Below are 13,156 nucleotides of genomic sequence, written 5' to 3'. Positions count from 1 at the left end.
GCCAAACCAGATATTTCTTTGCGAACTTTGACAGTTTTATGTGCTTGAAAATATCTGCTACCTTTCCCCTTCCTTTTGCCGTATAAAACTCCTGTCCCGGAAGCTGCTTGTAGTCGGCTTTGACGTAGGTTTCGTCGTCCATTACCACGCAGTCAAACTTCGTCAGCATCGTCGTGTACCGCCTCCGGGATCGCGCTTTGGCCGTCGTATTTTGTTTATCATAGCGATTTGGAGTCACTACCTTCTTGTAAGTCGATAGTCCGGCTCGTTTTTTGGCTCGATGCACGGTTGTAAACGATACACCCAGCTTATTTGCGGCATCTCGGAGAGAGAGGTTAGGGTTTCGCTTGAAACTACCGGCAACTCTCTTTGTCGTCTCAGCGGCTTCCGGTTTTCGATTTCCCCCCGATCCAGACTTCAGCCATCGACAAACGTTCCCAAAACACTTTAATTACATTTGTAACGGTTGATTTGGCAACTTTTAGCGATTTTGCCAGCTTTGCGTGCGAGTAGCTCGGATTTTCGCGATGCGCGAGCAAAATTTTGATACGCTGCTCTTCTTGCTTGGACGGCATTTTGACAACTGAAGAGTGAATTCCAAAATCAAAATAGGAGCAACATTCTACACACACACACCTTCAAAACGAGGGGTGTTCAGGTTTTTTAAATGCAAAATTGAAAGAAATACGTCAAGTTTATTTTGACCAAATTTTGCCCGTATCACCCTTTAATAATTTTTACATTTTGGTGGCTCTAGAGGAGGAAATTAGAAGCCGGCAAGGGTTGATCTTTAACAATGTGTGGTAACAACAGTTACCACTCGTGCCAAAAAAATCTAACAAAATTTGAAGATTACCACAAATCTACCAAACAAATATTTCTATAGAAATTTTTGTTAAAACTTTATTCCTGTAGAAAATTTTGTCAACATTTTATTTCTATAGAAAATTTTGTTAAAATTTTATTTCTATATAATTTTTTTTTTCAAAATATTATTTCTATAAAAAAAATCCTCAAAAATTTTATTTCTATGGATTCTTTTCTCAATTTTTTTTCTATAGAATTTATTATTGAAATTTTATTTCTATAGAAAATGTTCTTAAAAAAATTGTTTTTTTCAAAATTTTATTTCTATAGAGATTTAACAAAAAAATACTATTTTCGGTAGAATTCTACCAACTGTGGCAACCGTGGTGGTAATACAAATTTATTTTTAGGTTATATACGTTGCATTTTCATGTTTTAAAATAATAAAGTACTTAGAACCATTTTTGTTTTGTAAAATTTGTTTAAATTTAATGAAAATATTGTAGGGAAAATTGTTTGGGAATGTATGGGAAAGTAGGGAACTTTTTTTGTCCTTGTAGGGTAAACCGAACATTTTCTCTGGCAACACTGACAATGAACTATAGTCAGATTGACACAAAGCAACCATAAACATGTACCCCTTAATTTTCTTATATATGCAACTGCGGTTTATCTCCCAGACCTATATCAATGTTACCCCACAAATTCTTATGATTAGTAATTCAGTGTGGGTGGTTAGGTTAGGTTAGATGGCAGCCCGATGTATCAGGCTCACTTAGACTATTCAGCCCATTGTGATACCACATTGGTGAACTTCTCTCTTATCACTGAGTGCTGCCCGAGTCCATGTTAAGCTCAGTGACAAGGGACCTCCTTTTTATAGCCGAGTCCGAACGGCGTTCCACATTGCAGTGAAACCACTTAGAGAAGCTTTGAAACCCTCAGAAATGTCACCAGCATTACTGAGGTGGGATAATCCACCACTAAAAAACTTTTTTGGTGTTCGATCGAAGCAGGAATTGAAACCACGACCTTCTGTATGCAAGGCTGTATGATATAGTCGGCCCGCCCGACTTTCTACTTTACTTACTTGTTTTTTTTTTTTTATACCCTCCATCATAGGATGGGGGTATATTAACTTTGTCATTCCGTTTGTAACACATCGAAATATTGCTCTAAGACCCCATAAAGTATATATATTCTGGGTCGTGGTGAAATTCTGAGTCGATCTAAGCATGTCCGTCCGTCCGTCCGTCTGTTGAAATCACGCTAACTTCCGAACGAAACAAGCTATCGAGTTGAAACTTGGCACAAGGAGTTGTTATCGATGTAGGTCGGATATTATTGAAAATGGGCCATATCGGTCCACTTTTACGTATAGCCCCCATATAAAGGGACCCTCAGATTTGGCTTGTGGAGCCTCTAACAGAAGCATATTTCATCCGATCCGGCTGAAATTTGGTATATGGTGTTGGTATATGGTCTCTAACAATCGTGCAAAACTTGGTCCACATCGGTCCATAATTATATATAACCCCCATATAAACCGATCCCCAGATTTGGCTTGTGGAGCCTCTAAGAGAAGCATATTTCATCCGATCCGGCTGAAATTTGGTACATGGTGTTGGTAGATGGTCTCTAACAATCACGCAAAAATTGGTGCACATCGGTCCATAATTATATATAGCCCCCATATAAACCGATCCCCAGATTTGGCTTGCGGAGCCTCAAAGAGAAGCAAATTTCATCCGATCCGGCTGAAATTTGGTACATGATGTTGGTATATGGTCTCTAATAACCATGCAAAAATTGGTCCACATCGGTCCATAATTATATATGGACCCCATATAAACCGATCTCCAGATTTGGCTTGCGAAGCCCCAAAGAGAAGCAAATTGCATCCGATCCGGCTGAAATTTGGTACTTGGTGTTGTTATATGGTCTCTAATAACCATGCAAAAGTTGGTCCACATCGGTTCATAATTATATATAGCCCCCATATAAGCCGATCCCCAGATTTGGCTTGCGAAGTCTCCAAGAGAAGCAAATTTCACCCAATCCGGTTGTAATTTTGAACATGGTGTTAGTATATGATCTTTAACAACCATGCCAGAATTGGTCCATATCGGTCCATAATTATATATAGCCCCCATATAAAACGTTCTCCAGATTTGACCTCCGGAGCCTCTTGGAGGAGCAAAATTCATCCGATCCGGTTCAAATTAGGAACGTGGTGTTAGTATATGGTCGCTAACAACCATACAACAATTGGTCCAATCACTCAAAAATTGGTCCATATCGGTTCATAACCATGGTTGCCACTAGAGCCAAAATTAATCTACCAAAATTTTATTTATATAGAAAATTTTGTCAAAATTTTATTTCTATAGAAAATTTTGTCAAAATTTTATTTCTAGAGAAAATTTTGTTAAAATTTTATTCGGTTCACAATAACATTTTCATCATTGTCAAAATTTTATTTCTATAGAAAATTTTGTTCAAATTTTATTCGGTTCATAATCATGGTTGCCACTCGAGCCAAAAATAATCTACCAAGATTTTATTTCTATAGAATATTTTGTCAAAAGTCTATTTCTATAGAAAATTTTGTTAAAATTTTATTTCTGTAGAAATTTTTATCAAAATTTTCTTTCTATAGAAAATTTTGTCAAAATTTTTATTTCTATAGAAAATTTTATTTCTATAGAAAATTTTGTTAAAATTTTATTTCTGTAGAAAATTTTGTCAAAATTTTATGTCTACTTTGTCAAACTGAATTATATACGTATTGGATCGATCTTTTTATACCCTCCATCATAGGATGGGGGTATATTAACTTTGTCATTCCGTTTGTAACTCATCGAAATATTGCTCTAAGACCCCATAAAGTATATATATTCTGGGTCGTGGTGAAATTCTGAGTCGATCTAAGCATGTCCGTCCGTCCGTCCGTCCGTCTGTTGAAATCACGCTAACTTCCGAACGAAACAAGCTATCGACTTGAAACTTGGCACAAGTAGTTGTTATCGATGTAGGTCGGACGGTATTGAAAATGGGCCATATCGGTCCACTTTTACGTATAGCCCCCATATAAAGGGACCCTCAGATTTGGCTTGTGGAGCCTCTAACAGAAGCATATTTCATCCGATCCGGCTGAAATTTGGTATATGGTGTTGGTATATAGTTTCTAACAAACATGTAAAAATTGGTCCACATCGGTCCTTAATTATATATAGCCCCCATATAAACCGATCCCCAGATTTGGCTTGCGGAGCCTCAAAGAGAAGCAAATTTCATCCGATCCGGCTGAAATTGAGTACATGGTATTGGTATATGGTATCTAACAACCATGCAAAAATTGGTCCACATCGGTATATAATTATATATAGCCCCCACATAAACCGATCCCCAGATTTGGATCGGTTGGATCGGAGCCTCAAAGAGAAGCAAATTTCATCCGATCCGGCTGAAATTTCGTACATGGTGTTCGTATATGGTCTCTAACAACCATGCCAAAATTGGTCCATATCGGTCCATAATTATATATAGCCCCCATATAAACCGATCCCCAGATTTGGCTTGCGGAGCCTCAAAGAGAAGCAAATTTCACCCGATCTTGCTGAAATTTGGTATATAGTTTTGGTATATGGTCTCTAACAACCATGCAAAAATTGGTCCACATCGGTCCATAATTATATATAGCCCCCATATAAACCGTTCTCCAGATTTGACCTCCGGAGCGTCTTGGAGGAGCAAAATTCATCCGATCGGGTTCAAATGTGGAACGTGGTGTTAGTATATAGCCGCTGACAACCATACCAAAATTGGTCCTTATCGGTCTATAGTTATATATAGCCGATCTCCAATCACACAAAAAATGGTCCATATCGGTTCATAATCATGGTTGCCACTCGAGCCAAAAATAATCTACCAAAATTTTATTTCTATAGAAAATTTTGTCAAAATTTTATTTCTATATACAATTTTGTCCAAATTTTATTTCTATAGAAAATTTTGTTAAAATTTTATTTCTATAAAAAATTTTTGTTAAAATTTTATTTGTATAGACAATTTTGTCAAAATTTTATTTCTATTGAAACTTTTGTTAAAATTTTATTTCTATAGAAAATTTTATTAAAATTTTATTTTTTTGAAAACAATTTTGTCAAAATTTTATTTCTAAAGAAAATTTTGTCAAAATTGTATTTCTATAAAATTTTTTTTTAAATTTTATTTATATAGAAATTTTTGTTAAAATTTTATTTCTATAGAAAATTTTGTTAAAATTTTATTTCAATAGAAAATTTTGTCAAAATTTTATGTCTATTGAAAATTTTGTCAACCTTAATTATATACGCATTTTATCGATCTTTTTTGATTTAATATATACCACGTATGGATTTACATACAATTTAGAAGACGGTGTTACGAGGTTTTAAGATACCTTGCCATCGGCAAGCGTTACCGCAACTTAAGTAATTCGCTTGTGGATGACAGTGTTTAGAAGAAGTTTCTACGCAATCCATGACGGAGGGTACATAAGCTTCGGCCTGGCCGAACTTACGGCCGTACACCCATAGAAAAAATCATGAACGGCGTGGTCATTTTGAAACGATCCGTTCATGAAAGTGAATCAACACGCATGTGTTGTCAAACTGAGAACAGATGGGGACAATCTGACAACGTAAAAATGACACCATAAGTTTTCAAAACAACAACCAGCGTTCATGATCTGAAAACGTAATGGTTACGAATTTATAAACAAAATTAAAAAAAGATTTCCCCTACCGTGACTCGAACCTGTGTTGCCTGCACGATACACGTTAACAGTCGCCTTAGCACATTGCACCAACGGCGGAGTTGACATAACAACGTCTAACGATTATTTTAAGACATTTCATGACCAAAGAAAAACGAATGCCGTTCATGAAATCGTGAACGCCCGTGGACGAAATCGTGAACATTCCGTTTTGATTTTTTGTGAACGTTTCCGTTTCATTTTGACAACGTCCGTTCACGAGAAGCAAATTTCATCCGATCCGGCTGAAATTGAGTACATGGTATTGGTATATGGTATCTAACAACCATGCAAAAATTGGTCCACATCGGTATATAATTATATATAGCCCCCACATAAACCGATCCCCAGATTTGGATCGGTTGGATCGGAGCCTCAAAGAGAAGCAAATTTCATCCGATCCGGCTGAAATTTCGTACATGGTGTTCGTATATGGTCTCTAACAACCATGCCAAAATTGGTCCATATCGGTCCATAATTATATATAGCCCCCATATAAACCGATCCCCAGATTTGGCTTGCGGAGCCTCAAAGAGAAGCAAATTTCACCCGATCTTGCTGAAATTTGGTATATAGTTTTGGTATATGGTCTCTAACAACCATGCAAAAATTGGTCCACATCGGTCCATAATTATATATAGCCCCCATATAAACCGTTCTCCAGATTTGACCTCCGGAGCGTCTTGGAGGAGCAAAATTCATCCGATCGGGTTCAAATGTGGAACGTGGTGTTAGTATATAGCCGCTGACAACCATACCAAAATTGGTCCTTATCGGTCTATAGTTATATATAGCCGATCTCCAATCACACAAAAAATGGTCCATATCGGTTCATAATCATGGTTGCCACTCGAGCCAAAAATAATCTACCAAAATTTTATTTCTACCCGTGTAAAAATTGAGAGATCTAATCATGTCTAATAATATCAAAGTATATATAATTATATCTGCTCAGATATGGTCGTATATATAAATAGATCTACGGAGATATGTTATGTATAGTGTTATATATGATTAGATCTGATTCAAGATCTCATTATATATGTTGTTATATCTATTTATATCAGTCATATCTGGTAAGATCTAATTATATATCTTCATATATGACATCATATCTAATTATATATACCATATATAGCTCCATATCTAATTATGTATATCGCATTAAATCATGAACCAGTTGTGTAACACGGATAAAAAAATATTTGTATATGTTTGTGTGTAAAAATAATGTGTTTGTTACGAGAATACTAACGTGATATACTTGGTTACAAGCACGTATGTATGGTCGCACATCAAAACATGTGGTGAACATAAGCAAACAATCTTTATATGTTGTGACAGTTTCAAGAAACCCTTTTAAATATCATTTTGAAGTGTCTTTAGAAAATGCTTAACTTTCAGACACAACCGTCTTTTTGTTTTCAAAAATGTCAAAAATGTCATAACTATCACCATTAGCAACGCCTGTTGTTATTAAATTTAAAAAAAATATATATCAAATATTTGATAATGCGAGTTTCATATTTTTATTTCATATAAAAATCGAATGTCTTCTCATTTTTCGGGGAAGATAAAGGAGTATGAGAAGCTGTGATAAGGTAAGTTTATTATTTTGTTCCTATTTTTATATATTGAATATTTTCTCTGTTTTAGGAGGATGAATTTGTGGTAGTCCAGGAAAAGATTAAAAGAAGACATCGGAAGACAACGTAAAGATTTGTGACCAGGCCATATCCGAAGTTGCGATAGAAGGAAGTATTTTCCAATATCAAAAAGAATACAAATTTGGAGATGATTTGCATTGTGAACCGGATACATTCCCGTGCAATTAGTTATAGTATGGCATTTGGAGCTTCGCACAAACCATTCAATACAGCGCTGGTTTAAATTATTGGGTACGAGAAGCAAATTTTGGTAAGTATATGTATTATTTGCAAATATATCTTTAAATACTGATAATTCTTCTGTATATTTTATATTTTTCAGAGTTTTCATTCCGAGTAGCCAAATAAAGGAATTGCGAGACTCATTTAAAGAACTGTTTGCAGAGAGCAATGTACTAACGCCTTGGGAAATTCAAATGCCAGAACCCTTGTTGGCTATGTATATATTTTGTTTTTGTTGTTTTTTAATTCTTAGGCTTTTATACCTAGACATATATATAATGTACATATGTTTGATCCAACTTATAATATTAAATACTCCTTTCACAATAAAACCATAAAATAAATCTTTTTTATTAATTACTGTAATTTCACTAATTTTGGAAATTTGTAGATAAAATTATGTATAATTAGATATATTAACATCTAATTATATCAAATTAGATATAATTAGATGTGGGCCAAATTTGAGATCTGATCAGATCTAATTCCTTTAGAATTAGATCTGATCAGATATTACCATTTTTCGGATCTGTCCAGATCTGCCTACATATACTATCATATCTAATCAGATATGGCAGGAGATCTAATAATATCTGGCCAGATCCACCAATTTTTACACGGGTATAGAAAATTTTGTCAAAATTTTATTTCTATATACAATTTTGTCCAAATTTTATTTCTATAGAAAATTTTGTTAAAATTTTATTTCTATAAAAAATTTTTGTTAAAATTTTATTTGTATAGACAATTTTGTCAAAATTTTATTTCTATTGAAACTTTTGTTAAAATTTTATTTCTATAGAAAATTTTATTAAAATTTTATTTTTTTGAAAACAATTTTGTCAAAATTTTATTTCTAAAGAAAATTTTGTCAAAATTGTATTTCTATAAAATTTTTTTTTAAATTTTATTTATATAGAAATTTTTGTTAAAATTTTATTTCTATAGAAAATTTTGTTAAAATTTTATTTCAATAGAAAATTTTGTCAAAATTTTATGTCTATTGAAAATTTTGTCAACCTTAATTATATACGCATTTTATCGATCTTTTTTGATTTAATATATACCACGTATGGATTTACATACAATTTAGAAGACGGTGTTACGAGGTTTTAAGATACCTTGCCATCGGCAAGCGTTACCGCAACTTAAGTAATTCGCTTGTGGATGACAGTGTTTAGAAGAAGTTTCTACGCAATCCATGACGGAGGGTACATAAGCTTCGGCCTGGCCGAACTTACGGCCGTACACCCATAGAAAAAATCATGAACGGCGTGGTCATTTTGAAACGATCCGTTCATGAAAGTGAATCAACACGCATGTGTTGTCAAACTGAGAACAGATGGGGACAATCTGACAACGTAAAAATGACACCATAAGTTTTCAAAACAACAACCAGCGTTCATGATCTGAAAACGTAATGGTTACGAATTTATAAACAAAATTAAAAAAAGATTTCCCCTACCGTGACTCGAACCTGTGTTGCCTGCACGATACACGTTAACAGTCGCCTTAGCACATTGCACCAACGGCGGAGTTGACATAACAACGTCTAACGATTATTTTAAGACATTTCATGACCAAAGAAAAACGAATGCCGTTCATGAAATCGTGAACGCCCGTGGACGAAATCGTGAACATTCCGTTTTGATTTTTTGTGAACGTTTCCGTTTCATTTTGACAACGTCCGTTCACGATTGTGAAACGCAATTTTTTCTATTAGTGTATATACTTGTTTTTTATTTATTATAATTAAAGTACAGGAATTTCAATAAATAATTGATAAATAATTTTAATTTTTTTCGACTTTAGTCTCTACATGGAGACATTTTGAAAAACACTGACAAATATGTTGTCGCAAATTCCACGTCTACAGAGAAATTTAGAAAATTTTAATCTATTGCAAAAACAGTGAATTATATATCACTTCAAAAGAAATTCTTGCGAGATTAAATTTAAGTCCATCTCTAGAAGACCATTTTTGGATGTGCATTAGCATTAATGTCGTAGCAGAGAACTTCCAACCTACACCTACAGACAGACGGATATAGATATATTGAATTGAAATAACTTAAAATCGATTGGAGAACTTAACGGAATCTATTTTGTGTAAATATTTATTTAGTTACAAAAATATGATCGGTGTATATTTTATGGGATTTAAACCCAATATTTATTATAGGCACTTTTTCCACAGATCAAGCTGACCACTATTTTCTTTTAGGACATGAAAATATACCCATTTGTATGAGTGCTGTAACATATTATTTTGTAAGTTTGAATAGATATAAAATTTATTTAATTTACAAACAAAAGGAGGATAATTTTATAAGTTCAGCTTGAGTAAAAATAAATGATGTATACTTCATATGGCTGTGATTAAAAATGATTAAAAATATATGATGTATACTTCATATGACTGTGAATTAAGTCCATTATGGCAAATATTCTAAAATTACTTATTCTCCACTTTGTCCTTGGGATGTAGTATCGAGCAGACTATGCATTATCAGTTTGAACTGTCAAAACTTGTGATTGTCCACGAGTCACGATATTAACAAATGATTGCACGTTTTAACAACTTTCAACAACCAATCATAAAAGCAATTCCAATAAGACACTTTGCTAAGTGCCACAAAAAAGTCCCCACCTCTTCATCCCCAACAGCATTCCAGACACATCAAAGGACAAAAATAGACGGGGATAATGGAATCGCTTGCAGTGAAAATCACTTAATAACAAAGTTACATTATAGTTGGCCAGCAACATTTCAAAAAATAATTGACAACTGAAAATGGTCATAATCACAATAAATACTGTCATGTGCAGGTCATGCAATACCAAAAGACATGATGACATCACACTTGGCCATATCATTGATAGTTTGAATGAAGTTAATAGGAGAGTAATAAAATCGAAAGCCACGCTATCCAGCATTTAATGACCATAATCATGGTGTGGTAGACAAATGAAAATGAAATACTTTAATACTTTTTTAATGCCTATATATGGAGGACCCCAAGTAAGCATGCCCTTCCGCATACAACGAGTCAAGAGTTCTAACCCAGTTTCAATTGACCCCGAATAGTTCTTTTGCAGAATCTTACCATCCCTGATGGTGACATTTCTGGGTGTGGACATTTCTCCACAAAGCCACCACACCCAGAGAAGGATCAGATGTTTCAAGAGAAAAATATTATTTTTGGAAGAACATGAAACATGTTTGTCACAACCATTCTCGAAAATAAAAAAACAAGTATATACGGCCGTAAGTTCGGCCAGGCCGAAGCTTATGTACCCTCCATCTTGGATTGCGTAGAAACTTTTTCTAAACACTGCCATCCACAATCGAATTACTTAAGTTGCGGTAATGCTTGCCGATGGCAAGGTATCTTAAAACCTCCTAACACCATCTTCTAAATTGTATGTAAGTCCATACGTGGTATATATTAAATCAAAAAAGATCGATCCAATACGTATATAATTCAGTTTGACAAAGTAGACATAAAATTTTGACAAAATTTTCTACAGAAATAAAATTTTAACAAAATTTTCTATAGAAATAAAATTTTCTATAGAAATAAAAATTTTGACAAAATTTTCTATAGAAAGAAAATTTTGATAAAAATTTCTACAGAAATAAAATTTTAACAAAATTTTCTATAGAAATAGACTTTTGACAAAATATTCTATAGAAATAAAATATTGGTAGATTATTTTTGGCTCGAGTGGCAACCATGATTACGAACCGAATAAAATTTGAACAAAATTTCTATAGAAATAAAATTTTGATAATGATGAAAATTTTATTGTGAACCGAATAATTCTCTAGAAATAAAATTTTGACAAAATTTTCTATAGAAATAAAATTTTGACAAAATTTTCTATATAAATAAAATTTTGGTAGATTAATTTTGGCTCTAGTGGCAACCATGGTTATGAACCGATATGGACCAATTTTTGAGTGATTGGACCAATTGTTGTATGGTTGTTAGCGACCATATACTAACACCACGTTCCTAATTTGAACCGGATCGGATGAATTTTGCTCCTCCAAGAGGCTCCGGAGGTCAAATCTGGAGAACGTTTTATATGGGGGCTATATATAATTATGGACCGATATGGACCAATTCTGGCACGGTTGTTAAAGATCATATACTAACACCATGTTCAAAATTACAACAGGATTGGATGAAATTTGCTTCTCTTGGAGACTTCGCAAGCCAAATCTGGGGATCGGCTTATATGGGGGCTATATATAATTATGAACCGATGTGGACCAATTTTTGCATGGTTATTAGAGACCATATAACAATACCAAGTACCAAATTTCAGCCGGATCGGATGCAATTTGCTTCTCTTTGGGGCTTCGCAAGCCAAATCTGGAGATCGGTTTATATTGGGTCCATATATAATTATGGACCGATGTGGACCAATTTTTGCATGGTTATTAGGGAGCCACCGTGGTGCAATGGTTAGCATGCCCGCCTTGCATACACAAGGTCGTGGGTTCGATTCCTGCTACGACCGAACACCAAAAAGTTTTTCAGCGGTGGATTATCCCACCTCAGTAATGCTGGTGACATTTCTGAGGGTTTCAAAGCTTCTCTAAGTGGTTTCACTAGAATGTGGAACGCCGTTCGGACTCGGCTATAAAAAGGAGGTCCCTTGTCATTGAGTTTAACATGGAATCGGGCAGCACTCAGTGATAAGAGAGAAGTTCACCACTGTGGTATCACAATGGACTGAATAGTCTAAGTGAGCCTGATACATCGGGCTGCCACATAACCTAACCTAACCTAACCTATGGTTATTAGAGACCATATACCAACATCATGTACCAAATTTCAGCCGGATCGGATGAAATTTGCTTCTCTTTGAGGCTCCGCAAGCCAAATCTGGGGATCGGTTTATATGGGGGCTATATATAATTATGGACCGATGTGGACCAATTTTTGCACGATTGTTAGAGACCATCTACCAACACCATGTACCAAATTTCAGCCGGATCGGATGAAATATGCTTCTCTTAGAGGCTCCACAAGCCAAATCTGGGGATCGGTTTATATGGGGGCTATATATAATTATTGACCGATGTGGACCAATTTTTGCACGATTGTTAGATACCATCTACCAACACCATGTACCAAATTTCAGCCGGATCGGATGAAATATGCTTCTCTTAGAGGCTCCACAAGCCAAATCTGGGGATCGGTTTATATGGGGGCTATATATAATTATGGACCGATGTGGACCAATTTTTGCACGATTGTTAGAGACCATCTACCAACACCATGTACCAAATTTCAGCCGGATCGGATGAAATATGCTTCTCTTAGAGGCTCCACAAGCCAAATCTGGGGATCGGTTTATATGGGGGCTATATATAATTATGGACCGATGTGGACCAATTTTTGCATGATTGTTAGAGACCATCTACCAACACCATGTACCAAATTTCAGCCGGATCGGATGAAATATGCTTCTCTTAGAGGCTCCACAAGCCAAATCTGGGGATCGGTTTATATGGGGGCTATATATAATTATTGACCGATGTGGACCAATTTTTGCACGATTGTTAGATACCATCTACCAACACCATGTACCAAATTTCAGCCGGATCGGATGAAATATGCTTCTCTTAGAGGCACCACAAGCCAAA

At 34.9% G+C, this 13,156-nt stretch overlaps 1 long non-coding RNA gene across 1 annotated transcript; it reads left to right on the top strand.

The window, feature by feature from the left end:
* Positions 1-7,129: 7,129 nt before the first annotated feature.
* LOC142229879 (uncharacterized) lies at positions 7,130-7,860 on the top strand. The gene is made up of 2 exons (XR_012720519.1): positions 7,130-7,522; positions 7,595-7,860. It is a non-coding gene; the product is annotated as an uncharacterized LOC142229879 (long non-coding RNA).
* Positions 7,861-13,156: the final 5,296 nt, after the last annotated feature.

Source organism: Haematobia irritans, chromosome 3 (genome assembly GCF_050003625.1).
Source record: "Haematobia irritans isolate KBUSLIRL chromosome 3, ASM5000362v1, whole genome shotgun sequence".
NCBI lineage: Eukaryota > Metazoa > Arthropoda > Insecta > Diptera > Muscidae > Haematobia > Haematobia irritans.
This window is presented reverse-complemented; position numbering and strand designations above follow the sequence as displayed.